This window comes from Ochotona princeps, chromosome 28, assembly GCF_030435755.1.
Source record: "Ochotona princeps isolate mOchPri1 chromosome 28, mOchPri1.hap1, whole genome shotgun sequence".
NCBI lineage: Eukaryota > Metazoa > Chordata > Mammalia > Lagomorpha > Ochotonidae > Ochotona > Ochotona princeps.
The window spans coordinates 876262-889534 of record NC_080859.1 but is presented as its reverse complement, the minus strand read 5'-3'; the positions used below and the strand labels follow the sequence as shown (position 1 = coordinate 889534).

The 13273-nt window shown below is 53.0% G+C and overlaps 1 protein-coding gene across 1 annotated transcript in view; it reads right to left on the bottom strand.

Annotated features, from left to right (window-relative positions):
- Nucleotides 1-10111, bottom strand: part of PDE8B (phosphodiesterase 8B) — a 77994-nt gene extending 67883 nt beyond the window's left edge. Inside the window, exon 1 of the mRNA XM_058656247.1 lies at nt 10040-10111. The gene's annotated coding sequence lies outside the window, so the exon portion shown is untranslated. The remainder of the gene's footprint in view (nt 1-10039) is intronic.
- Between the last annotated feature and the right edge of the window lie 3162 nt (nt 10112-13273).

Sequence of the window (13273 nt, the reverse complement as noted above, 5' to 3'; positions counted from 1 at the left end):
ACCCACCCGTCACTGCCCCAATGAAGGACACAGAGAGGCCAGCCTCAGTCCCCCACCCCACTGTCCATCAGGAGGAGGGTCCAGCCCAGGAGAAGTGGCCCAGGCCTTGAGAGGACGACGCTGTGGGCGAGAGTTCCTAGCACGCAGCCAGGGGGCCATAGGACAACCTGGTGGTGCGCGGAACACTAGAGTCCAGACACGGAGCGTGCTGGCAGGGGCTCCGTGAAACCTTGCACTGTGTCCAACCTGCCTGGGCAGAGGTCATGAAGGTCAAGAGAGGTGACCTCTGATATGAAGGTGGACATCGGGGCTCCCCACAACCTCCTCACAGGCACTGAGCGCTGCTGGCCCTGCAAACTTGGGCGGGTACTTGCTCGGGGCATTTCCACTGCCTACCCGGCTGCATTAACGGGAGCAGTTTGCAAGCAGAGGCCGGCTTTGCACAGTGCAGTGGACACAGTGACTCCGGCTTCCAGTGGCTTCTTGCTCCATGTCTGGGGTTCTGCTCAGCCTTCTGACACTTCAAGAAAAGCGTCTGAGTGCTGGGGTTTCACTTCTCGCGTGGCTCCCAGGGGCCCCATCCTCTGCCTCAGCTGCTGCGGTGAAGGGAAGTGCTGCAGGCCCTCCAGGCAGCCAGCACCTCCTGTGGTGAGAGCTTGTCCCTGGCTTGTCACCTCCTGTGACACACATGCAGCATCCCCAGGCGACAACAGCCATGGCTGCGTCTGATGGCTGTGTCCCTCACAGCCCACAACTCGTTTCACTACGCGGTGACAGTGTGTCTCCACGCACACCAAAACCACCACATTTGGGCATCTGGCCAAGTTACCTATATCACACGGGTGAGACCCGAGAGTTAACACTGCTCACCAGTTGCCACAGATACAGCCTGAAAGCTCGCGCGATCCCCAAGGTCAGACAGGACACAGTGGAGTCCATGGAGCAACACTGCCAGACACTGCAGGCCCCAGGGACGCCTCCAGGCCCAGGGTCACTCACAGAGGCCAACTCCATGTCTCCACACCGCCTCACGCAGGTCCACGCAAGGGCACTGCAGGCAGCTGAGATGAAGCAAAAAGGAGCTTGATGTTGATGCAAAATTGTGTGAAGCCCACGCAGATTCTTCAAGACACACATTCTCCAAACACTCTGTGGAGACACCATGTGTACGTTTTCAGGGAAAACCTGGATTCTTCTTTCTTAATCTACGCAGCTCAAATGACCTTTCAGGCACAATACGTGAAGTCGTGGGAAGCGTCAAGTGGAGATGGTGCCAGCCCAACCCAGGAACGTGAGTAGACAGTTGTCTCCTGAACACCAGGACTGTCACCCCAACAGCTGTCTTGCTCCTGCCAGACTGCATGCTTCTCATGTGTTCCTAGCCTGTGGATTCTTGGTTGTTCAACAGTTAACCTGAGGGCCCAGTGCAGTGGCCTAGCGGCTAAAGTCCTCACCTTGAACATGCCCAGATCCCATATGGGTATTGGTTCTAATCCCGGCACCTCCACTTCCCATCCGGCTCTCTGCTTGTGGCCTGGGAAAGCAGTCAAGGACGGCCCAAGGCCTTGGGACCCTGCACCTGCATGGGAGACCTGGAGGAGGCTCGAGGCTCCTGGCTCCTGGCACTGGATCAGTAAAGCTCCGGCAGTTGCGGCTCACTTGGGGAATAAATCATCAGATGGAAGATCTTCCTCTCTGTCTCTCCTCCTCTCTGTATATCTGACTTTGTAATAAAAATAAATAAATCTTTATTTTAAAATGAATGCATGTTCCCAAGCTGAAGGAAAGCACCTGCAGGACCCCTTCAGGCTGCTTGGCTTGTCCTAGGCTCGGGAGCAAGGCACAGGTGGCCGGGCAGCACACCCACCCAGGAGGCCCCACCTGTGCAACCAAGCAAGAAAAACACCCAGACTGGCAGGGAAAGTGTGAGCTGTGTGCATTTAGACATCAGAATCCAGCTCATAAGAACACCTACTCCACACCTGGGCTGGGGAATCCAATTTCCACCAATGGCCATCGGATACTGAGAGCATCATTTATGGGCCACATAAAACTATCTACTTGAAAATCATCCTGCTACAAATCCTCTAAATTTCAAGTCCTGCCTTGGGCAGGGCCAGACCAAACAAGTGTGCAGGCCTCTCCCAGCTCATGGCCTGGACATTCCCCACAGCTACAGAGACTTCACAAAACCACAGGACACGGATGTAGCACAAGGACAAGTCAAGTGTACTCTGTACGCCAGCACGAGTAACTGGAAGCTGAAATTTAGAATGCTGAAAAGCATGGCAATCTCGTTACAGAGTCACACCAAAAGGTTCAAACTCCAGGGAGAGAAACTAAGAATCCTAAATACATGTTCTTGCACTGTGTTACGGAGCACAGGTTCTCCCTGAACAAACTACAGCCTCGGGATGCTGCAGCTCAAAGCCACTGCACGTGTTCCCACAACGTACGTAAAATGCGAAACACCTAGTCTTATGAATTTTAGAAGAGGACAAAGCTAGGAAACAATCAATACCTGATTTTATCATGCAACATAAAATCAGCCACTCAGAGTGTATAGGCAACGGAAAGAATTGCACCCACACACACACAAGGTCAATTAGCCTTCAGCAAAGAACCATTGTAATCCCAGAGTGAGGGAGTGACCGAGCACCCACATGTCAAAATAAAATACACAGTTTTACATACTAACTTGACACAGATCACTAAATTAAATACAGAAGCACAAACTCAAAACTCGTAGAACCAAATGCAAAAGAAAATCTTGGTGAACTTGCTGGGATAGGCAGATTTCGTGAAAGAATGCAGAAGGGAGGAACCATAAAAGGAAAAAAGTCACCAAAGGGAGGTCTGTCCTTCGAGGCAGACCAGAAGATGAGAAGGTGAGCCGCAGCCTGGGAGCTGGTTCAGGATTGTATCCAAAATCCACTTTAAAAAACCAAAAAGTCCATAAGATGAAACTGCCCAACTAAAACTGACACTTCACAGTAAAATGGGGTGGTGAAGACAACCACGCCCCAGACTGCAGTATCTGGTGGGATCCCAGCTGGCTCCTGACTCCAACCCCCTGCTGACACACACCTGGGAGACACTCATGGTGGCTCAAGCAGCCAGGCTCCTGTGACCTTCAGGGGAGGGGGCTCTGGGGATACGGGCTGGGCACAGAGCGCTCCCTGGATCAGGGCATCGACTGCGCCAGCACATGACCTGGTTTGTGAAAGCTCTCCAAGCCGTATGCCACTCAAGAATGAGAATTATCCACTGCGTTCCAATATGGCCCTGGCATCCATCCTGAACACACACTGTGTCCACCCGAGGGGCAGCATGACCTAAGCAGGCCCTGGCATCCATCCTGAACACACACTGTGTCCACCCGAGGGGCAGCATGACCTAAGCAGGCCCTGGTGTCTGTGTTAAACACACACTGTGTCCACCCAAGGTGCAGCATGACCTAAACAGGCCCTGGTGTCTGTGTTAAACACACACTGTGTCCACCTGAGGGGCAGCATGACCTAAGCAGGCCCTGGTGTTTGTGTTAAACACACACTGTGTCCACCTGAGGGGCAGCATGACCTAAGCAGGCCCTGGTGTCTGTGTTAAACACACACTGTGTCCACCCAAGGTGCAGCATGACCTAAACAGGCCTTGGTGTCTGTGTTAAACACACACTGTGTCCACCCAAGGTGCAGCATGACTTAAACAGGCCTTGGTGTCTGTGTTAAACACACACTGTGTCCACCCAAGGTGCAGCATGACCTGGCATCCAGCTTGTAGTCCTGCTCCTAGGGTACCTCTGTTTGCACGTGCAGCTGGGCGGGAGGGGACTGCAGGCCACGTCCTGGGGAATCAGGTGGAACTGCCCTTTCTCATCCACATCTGGGGTTACACACAGAACAGGAGGTTTTTCCCAGACAGCAGCTCTCACAGCCCCTCCCATTTCAGACCTACAGCCTTCAGAACTAGAAAGTGGCTGCCACTGTGGCAGACACAGTCCGGCTGCTGCCCAGCAGGCCTCCTCTGTCCCAGTGGGCCTCTGTCCCTCCATCTCAGCGTCCCTCTGTCCCAGCAGGCTGATAGAGGCACACATAGCATCGTGTCTTTGCCAGGTCCTCTCTGGACCTGTATGGCACCAGGTCGGTCCACGCACGGCAGGCAGCATGGCTCCAACAAGCCCTTCCATGAGGGTCTAGGCACAGCCACAGAGCTCTGCCCCTCACGCTGCAGGTGCCTACAGCACAGCCAGACCCCATGAGCCCTTTTCCACCACCGTCAGCCACTCATGGTCTGGGAAAGCTGAGCTCTCACTGCCTGGTACCACCACAGGAAAGGAGCCCTTCACCTGAGGCAGGCCCTTGGTCACCACAGGCTCCCTGTGCAGCTGCACCCATAGCCTCAGCCTTGTCACACTCGGCTCCCACTGCACCCTGGCCAAGCTCTCACCCCAGCCCTGGACCACACCAGGCATGGAGTAGTGCATGGCCTCAGGAGAAGTGACACCAGCTGGGGTCACCTGCCAGCGGCACAGAACCCACGCCAAACCAAGGGGACACAGCACCCCACCCCCTGTACTCCCCTGCTAGTCAGGGGTGGTGGCTGCCACAGGCTGGAGCTGTACATGCCCAGGAAGTGTCACAGCAGGAGGCTCTCAGCAAATTCAAGGTAAGGACTTTAGCTGATAGGCTACCGTGTCAGGCCCTCTAACTTAATTTTCTTGAATGGCAGAGTTAGAGAAAATGAGAGATAAAAAAATCTTCCATCTGCTGGTTCACACCCCAAATGGTCCCAATGGCCAGAGCTGGGCTATTCCAAAGACAGCAGGGGCAGAGGCACAAGGCCTTGGGCTGTCCTCCACTGCTTTCCCAGGCCACTAGCAGGGAGCTGGATGGGAAGCGGGGCCACCAGGACACCAGCCAGAGTCCATATGGGGTGCTGGTGCCACAGGTGGAGACTCCAAAACCCCAGATTTCTAACCCAACGTTTGTTGACTGAGAAAATCAAGGAACAAATTAGCAACTGAAATTATTTTTGCCTGTACAGTGATATAATTTGTCACGCCCACAAGGCCACACTATATTTCGCACATTCTAGAAATAGTGAGCTCACAATTGGAAACACCACTCTATTTGAGGAGGAATATTTTCAGACTGTTTCCATATGAGCTTCTATGTGGCATGGCTGACACAGCGCTTTAAACAAGCCCCTGCCTTGTGGTTGCACACCTCCCTGAGCTCAGGATGATCACCTGGGTCAGGATGTAAGACCACGCAAACGTCCCTCAGGGAGATTTGCTGCTGATCCTCAGACTGCGGCCTCGCGAGCATCCCCTCTCCAGACTGTGCTCCAGTGTCACTTCCTGCCAGTGGTCGTCCCTGATGCCCCAGAATGGCCCTGGCTCCAGGTGTTTAATGCCCTGAGCAGGCTTGGTCACTGCCACTGTCCCTGCAGGATCCATGTTAGGATGCACCTCGCCAAGGAGACCATGAGCAGAGAACGCACCTCCTCCGCTCAGGTCTTCCTGGAACCTCACTGAGAATAGAATCACTCTGATTGTGTAAACTCACAAGTCACTTCTTGCTGTAAGACTCTGACATAAACGAATTGGATGCATGGTGGGTAAACACACATGTACATACACACATACAGGAGCCCACGTCCATGTCTACACGTGCACACACCCTCACACACGTGCAGGAGCCCACGTCCATGTCTACACGTGCACACACCCTCACACACGTGCAGGAGCCCACGTCCATGTCTACACGTGCACACACCTACACGGGCACAGTGCAGGCACCATGCCCTCACACACGTGCACAAACACCACAGCTGCCTCAGGGAGTAGCACACAGCACTGTATCATGAGCCAGTTCCCATTATGGACCACACCGCTGGCGGATCTAGGACAGCACCTCAACACCCATGCAAGAACACCTCCTGTTAGTGCCACAGTAGTGACCCCAAGACAGGAAGTGGACCCAGCAAATACTGCATGGACTCGTCATCTGCAGGGCAAGCAGAGGCTGCAGACGCAGCCAGAGCCAGCGCAACCATGCACCCAGGCACACGACAAAGGTGCTCTGCTTCCTGGATCTCAGCATGGAGAACAGGACACTCTGACACTGGTCCCAGGGCTGACTCATGGTGACACATCATGTCAGTGAGACAGATGACACCCCACACACGGGTGAGGTCAAGGCCAGCTCTGATGTCACCATGGCAAAGGGGCTGACCACACCTCCACACATGGATGAGGTCAGGGCCAACTCTGTTACCATGGCAACAGGACTGTTTCTCAGACAGAGATGGGATCAGGTCTGACATCACCACTGCCATGAGGCTGACCACACCACTCTGACAGATGGCCAGGTCCATCTCTGATGTCACCGTGCCAAGAGGATGAGGCACGCTCACCAGGCACAAGTCACACCTCCTAGCAACACTGCCCTTCCCACCTCTAGCTCACCCTGCACTTGCCCTTGGGTGTCTCCACAGCCCTGCCTTACCTGGCTACTCCCACCGTCCTCTCGCCAGGGGCCTGCACAGCATGGTCTCCCTCTCTCTCTCTCCACGTAACCTCCTCCCTACCCCACTGAGAAAGCCCAAGCCTGCAGAAATCCTGGCCACACCTTCAGGTGGGTGGTACAAGAACTGCCAATCCTGGGAGTGAGCCCGGCTGCTGGCCTCCCGAGGGTCCGGCTGGCAGTGAGGGTGAGCTCCTGTTCCTGATGTCCTGGCACCTCTGACACCTCTCTCTGCAGCCTAAGTGGTTTCTCAGCGTCATGCAGAGGCTTCTGCCCCACATGCTTAAATGGGATGCTGCCTGTAGGTGTTCTGGGGGCGTCTTTACCCAGCTAATGGGCTCCCTCTGACTGCTAAAAGCTTTTCTCAGTACTGGATGTTGAATTTCACTAAACACTTCACCTTGGGAGTCATCAGATCTACGCCTGCCACCTGACGACCAAGGGCAGTCGCTGAGTGCCAGGCTGACCCGCAAGGACAAGGGCGACAACAGCCTGGCCCAGGCAGGGAACAGGCAGTGACTCCAGCGGCATCGGTGGCTCCAGACAGGACGGGGACAGGTTCTCCACCCTGGGGGCACACCTGCGAGGGCTGTGCCCACCCCGCCTCCTGCGGCCCCCTCCCCGTCCTGGGACACTGCCACGGGAAGCCGCCCACCACCACAGTCCCTGTAGTGAGCTCTGAGGCTTCAGGTGCCAACCCCCCATGCAAATCTGTCCAGAGCATGATTAATGAAACCTGACTTGCTCGTGGGCGATCTAGTTTCCCTAACCACTCAGTCAGGCCACGGGTGGTACGGGTGATGAATGTCACCTTATCATTAGCCACATCAATCACACCATTTTACAGCACTTGAGATTTCTTACCTCACAATGCGAGAGTTTACAGGACAAAGCAGTGGTCACTTAGTAATTACTGACACTAAGGAAAGCCACGGGCAGGGAATCACTCCACCTGTGTATCAGCCCAGAGCCATCTCCACACCCTACCACCTGCTCAGGAGCACTCACATGCTGACCCAACGGCAATCATGACCCTGAGATCCTGAGGCTGCTCCGGCAGGGACAGCTCAGAGCTCCAGGCACACCTGGCCCTGGAGCCCACTGGCGGCTAGCCCTCTGAGGACTCCCGTGCAGAGGGCACTTGCACTGGTCTCTCAGGAGGAAGGTGAGGGCAGACATGGATTAGACGAGGTGTCACTAACTTTCCAAGATCCTGCAGCCATAGGACTGGGGTACAACGTCACACTCCAGGGCAGGAGTGAGCGCAGCCGAGAGGCTAAGAAACGGCACCCAACAGAGACACGGCCCCAACAGAGACACGGCACAGGTGCTGACCACACAGTGCCTGTCAGCATGACACCAAGAGACCACAAATGACCAACAGTAACAACTGAGGATTTTCTCAACCCACTGATGTATCAGAATAAAGCCAATTCTGGTCCACTGCAGACACAAGTAACTCTGCACCCGCATCACAGCGAGAACAGCCACAGAACCGATGGGCCTGGGTGGTAAGGCTCTCAAACGGGGTCGGCCCGCCCGACAGCTTCGTTCTCTGCAGCCCCAGACCTCCGAGCTGAGCATCCCTGCCCCCTGTGCTGTCCATGTGCCAGGGTGTGGGGGCAGGGAGAGGCTGTCCATGGGCTGGAGGACAGAGCACACGCACAGTGGGAGGACTCACGTCCGTTCAGATCTCTTTCCCAGGAGGAAGCACAGAGCCGAGTGGGTGGAGAGGAGCAGGAAGACAGATGTACCCCAAGACATCTGTACCCCAAGACATCTGTACCCCAAGACAGCTGCACCCCAGGAAGACAGCTGTACCCCAAGACAGCTGCACCTCAGGAAGACATCTGTACCCCAAGACAGCTGCACCCCAAGACAGCTGCACTCCAGGAAGGCAGTGGCACCCCAGGAAGACAGCTGTACCCCAAGACAGCTGTACCCTAAGACAGCTGTACAACTCTGAAAAGTCAGAATTGTAAGATGGTAATTCTCCCCAACTGGATCACGGGCTGATCACAGACCAAGTGTTTTAGAACTTGTTAGCTAAGGCTAAATGACTCATTTTACTATTTGCCATAAAGTAAATGCTGTCAAGGTGCTGTGGTCCCAAACGCGGCCAGCAGAGGGCAGAGTGCTGCAGGGACACTCCCCACAGCCAGTGGCCAGCTGGCACCTCCTGTGCCAGTGTGCCGACAGCACCAAGCCTCAGCACGCCAGGGGCTGCCAGGCATCTGTGACCAAGGCAGTGCTCACACAGGGGGGTGCACGTCTCAAACCTGACCCGACATGGAAGCACCATGACATGCGTGCAGTGCCGCAAACACACGGGGCAAGACTGCCCAGGTCCTCAACCGGCTGCCGTAGTACAGCTCACCATTGACCTTCCCTCTCGCAGCCCTGAGGTTCAGGAGCCAGCAGTCACGCCACACTAAGAAACTGCACGTGACAGGGGTTCCCTCTGCAACACTCCTGGTAATGACAGGCAGAGTGTGGCAAGGACTGCTGCTGCCCACCAGCTCTGGGCCCCAGGGGACAGGGGCTGGCATGCTCACTGTCCACGCTTCCCAAGCTGGGACCCAGCAGCATGAAAGCCACGGAGCACGAGGTCTGAGCCTGCGTTCCCAGCCACAACGTCCCTCTCTGCCATCCAGTGTTGGGAACAGACAGGATGTGCAGCGTTCTTGCCTGCATCCAGCTGCCCTCAGAACCGCAGGGCGCTCCTGCCGGTCCCCACACTGCAGACATGTGGCTGATGGGGACGGCACATCATCTAGCTCAGATTCAGAACCATTTCAACAAATAGGAGAAACACCCCGTCTTCCTGGTCACAAACAAATCACAGTAAACAGGAACACCTGAGGAGTGGACGCGGAAGCCTCAATTAAACATTACGTGGCCTTGAATTCATTTCAAGTGTTTCTCATTAAACACTTCCATTTTTCATCCTCACAGCCCCACACAATTCCTGCTATTAAACCAGGGCACATCACCATACATTCCAACTTGGAGGACGTGAGATGGACTGGCTGGGCCCTTCAGAAAGGGGCAGCAGGAGACACTGCAAAGCACAGATCACTGTCTGCTGAAGACAAGGGACTCGGGAGGCCCAGCACTGGCCCAGCACCCCAGTCAGAGAAGGGGCACCTCCGAACCTCCAGCCCGACTTGCTAGAGGAGCTGTCCCCTGATAGGACACCTGCCGGCGGTCCCACATAGCACCACCAAACAGGCTGGCATCTCGGGCTCACAAGGAGAGTCCGCATGGAGGCCTCTCCAGGCCCTGTTCAAATCCCTCAGAACCGGGACTGCGGGGAGCAGAGCTGCGGGTACAGGCACAGGGCTATGGTGGGAAAGCGTCTCTGCAAGCAAGGGCACAAGCACCGGGGGCTGCTCCTGTCCCGAGGGGCGTCTTCCTGGGACTTGGTCCCCCCATGGGTTGCATGTGGAAGGGGGGGTGCTGCTTTGAGGCCCCCATGGTCCACCTTACACTGCCCACACAGAACAGCTGACCTATTTGGCAGCCTGCCTGTGTCAGCTGCTCGACCGGGTCATTCATGCAATGCCTTCTGTATACCTCACAGCAATGCCAGGGTGGCAGGTACGCTCATTTACACCTGCATTTTACAGTCAAAAAAACCTAACCAAGCAAGATGTAAAGTCTGAGCTTTAATTGGCTGGCAAGAGACCTAAGCTGTTGTCCACCTCTGTGAGACACTGTCATGGCTGCTTCTACGAGTCTGGCCATTCTCACGTTGACATAAGCAACAGAACAATCCAAACTCTAAGCCTGGTGCAAGTGCTCTCATTTTGTAAAATCAATCTGGCCAGCAGGAAGCTGACCTCGTCAGGGTTGTCAGAGTGGAACTTGAAGTGCCCACGCTGCACCAGCAAGCACGTTCACTGCCGCCACATGTCCACCTGCTGGACCTCTGCACCAATCAGCTGCCCAATCACAACTCAGTGCAGCCTCTGGCAACACCTGCCCTGCTTCCAACTCCTCGCGGGTGGGAGATAATTCAGACGGGCTGGGGTCCTCCCAGATACTCCATCTGGGCTTTGCAGGGACAACACCACACACAAACACCCCAAAAGGGAAAGGGTGGAAAATAATCCTGTTCCTACAGAGCACACCCTGTTAGCAGACCGAAGAGTTTTAACACAAAAGTTTGCAAGAGACAAAAAAGATCATTACGTAATGATTAAGAGACCAATTCAACAGGAGGAAGTGACTATAGCAAATTATATGTACACACAGGGCCACAGGGCTAATTAAAATAATCGCTGATGGATCCAAAGACAGACAAGGGCCCCTAACAGCAACAGTAGCGAATGTGAGCATCCCGCTTGCACTAACAGACCTCAAGCAGACAACAGTCAACAGGGACACAGAGCCAACCCACTCTGTAGACCAGATGGACCCAACTGGCACCTACAGGACATCTTGCCCCACAGCCTTGCGACACTGCACCCGCGTGGCAGAGCCAGAGAAGGCGCAAGGCTCCTGGCTTCAGATGGGCTCAGCTCTGGCTGTTGCAGCCACTTGGGAAGTGAACCAGTGGACAGAGGCTCATTCTCTCTGTCTCTCCTTCTCTCTGTAGATCTGCCTTCCCAATATAAATAAATCTGTCTTTTTATAAAAAAGGAAAGTATGACCTATATCAAGAACTTGAAATGCTATCAAGCAGATTATCTAACAACGCATCTCAAGGACCTACAGAAGCAAGAACAAAACCAACCCAAATTTGGAGAAGACTGGTAGCTAAAATTAGAGAACAAACAAAATTGAATCCCAAGAAACAGATACAAAAGCTGTGAAAATGAAGAGCTGGTTTTCTGAAAAAACAAACAAATATGCTAAGCACAGCCCAGCATCCCATGTAGATGCTGGTTCGAGTCCCAGCTGCTCCACTTCCCATCCAGCCCCTGCCTATAGCCTAGGAAAGCAGCAGTGCTGGTCCCTATATCCAGTCCTAGGGTCCCTACATCCACACAGGAGACCCAAAAGACATTCCTGGCTCCTGGCTTCAGATCAGTTCAGCTCTGGCCACTGCAGCCATTTGGGGAATGAACCAGTGGATGCAAGATCGCTTTCTCTCCTCTTTCTGTAACTCTGCTTTTGCAACAAAAAATAAATATTTTAAAAAGATGGAATATCCAAATTAATAAAATCAGAGATGAAAAAGGAGATGTTACAACAGGCACCAAAAAAGTAAAAATCATTAGGAATTTCAACAAATAGCTATATGCGACCAAAAATTTGGAAAATCTGAAAAAAATGTCTAGATTTCTTGATTTACCAAAACTGAATCACGAAGAAAGGAAACCAAATAGACCAATAAACAAGACAGAAGACCCTCCCTACAAGGAAAATGCAGGAACAGATGGTTTCACTGAATTCCACCAAACTTTGAAAGAATTAATCCTAATTCTTCATAAACTCTTCAAAACAACTGAAAGGGAGGGAGTCCTTCCAAACACCTTCTATGAGGCCAGCATCACCTTCATTCCAATTCTAGAAAAAGAACAATGAAAGAGAACCATAGACCAGTATCGCTGATGAACACAGATGCAAAAATTCTCAACAATTGATACCAGCTAACTGAATCCAACAGCACATCAAAAAGCGCATTCACCCAGACTCAGTGCGATTTAGCCCCCGTGGGCGGGGATGGCTCAACATGTGCAAATCAATACACGTGACTCATCACGGTCACAAATTGAAGAAAAATAGATGACTATCTCAAGAGGTGCTGAGAAAGCCTTGATAAAATACAACATCCTTTAACAACAACAAAAGCCTGAAGCGCAATTGGGAATGGCTGGAACCTTCCTCAACTCAGTCAAGGTCATTCATCAGTGACAAGTCCACAGCTAGCATGAGAGTCAACAGGAAAAAGCTGAGGCATTTCCACTAAGATCTGGAATCTGACAAGGATGCCCCTCTCACCATGGCTATTCAATTTGGTTCTGGAAATGTTAGGCATTTGCTAACAAAAAGAAATCAAATTGCACATGAGGAAATCAGTTTCCCTGTTTGCAAATCATGAGATCCTACAGAAGGGAGCCAGAAGACTCCACTAAGAGACGGCTGGAATCACAGGAGAGTTTGGGAAAGTCGCAGGATATGAAACCAAAACACAAAAATCAGCAATCTTATTAATATATATAAACAATGCCATAGTTGGGAAAAAAAATTATAAGATCAAAACCATTCACAATTGCTTCAAAATAAGTAACTTTGGGGCCCAGCGCCGTGGTCTAGCAGCTAAAGTCCTCGCCTTGAACACGCCAGGATCCCATATGGGTTCTAATTCTAGCAGCTCCACTTTCCATCCAGCTCCCTGCTGGTGGCCTGAGAAAGCAGTCCAGGATGGCTCAAAGCCTTGGGACCCTGCACCTGCATGGGAGACCAGGAAGAGGTTCCTGGCTCCCGGCTTTGGATCGGCGCAGCACCGGCTGCTGCAGTCACTTGGGGAGTGAATCATCAGACGGAAGATCTTCCTCTCTGTCTCTCCTCCTCTCTGTATATCTGACTTTGTAATAAAAATAAATAAATCTTTAAAAAAAAAAAACATATAACAGCCCACGCTATAGCTTACTGGCTAAAGTCTTTGCATTGCAAGCACCAGGATCCCATATGGGCGCCAGTTCTAGCCCCAGTGGCTAATACTCCCAGTGCAAGTGCAGATTCATGTCCCAGCTGCCCCACTTCCCATCCAGCTCCCTGCTGTGGCCTGGGAAAGC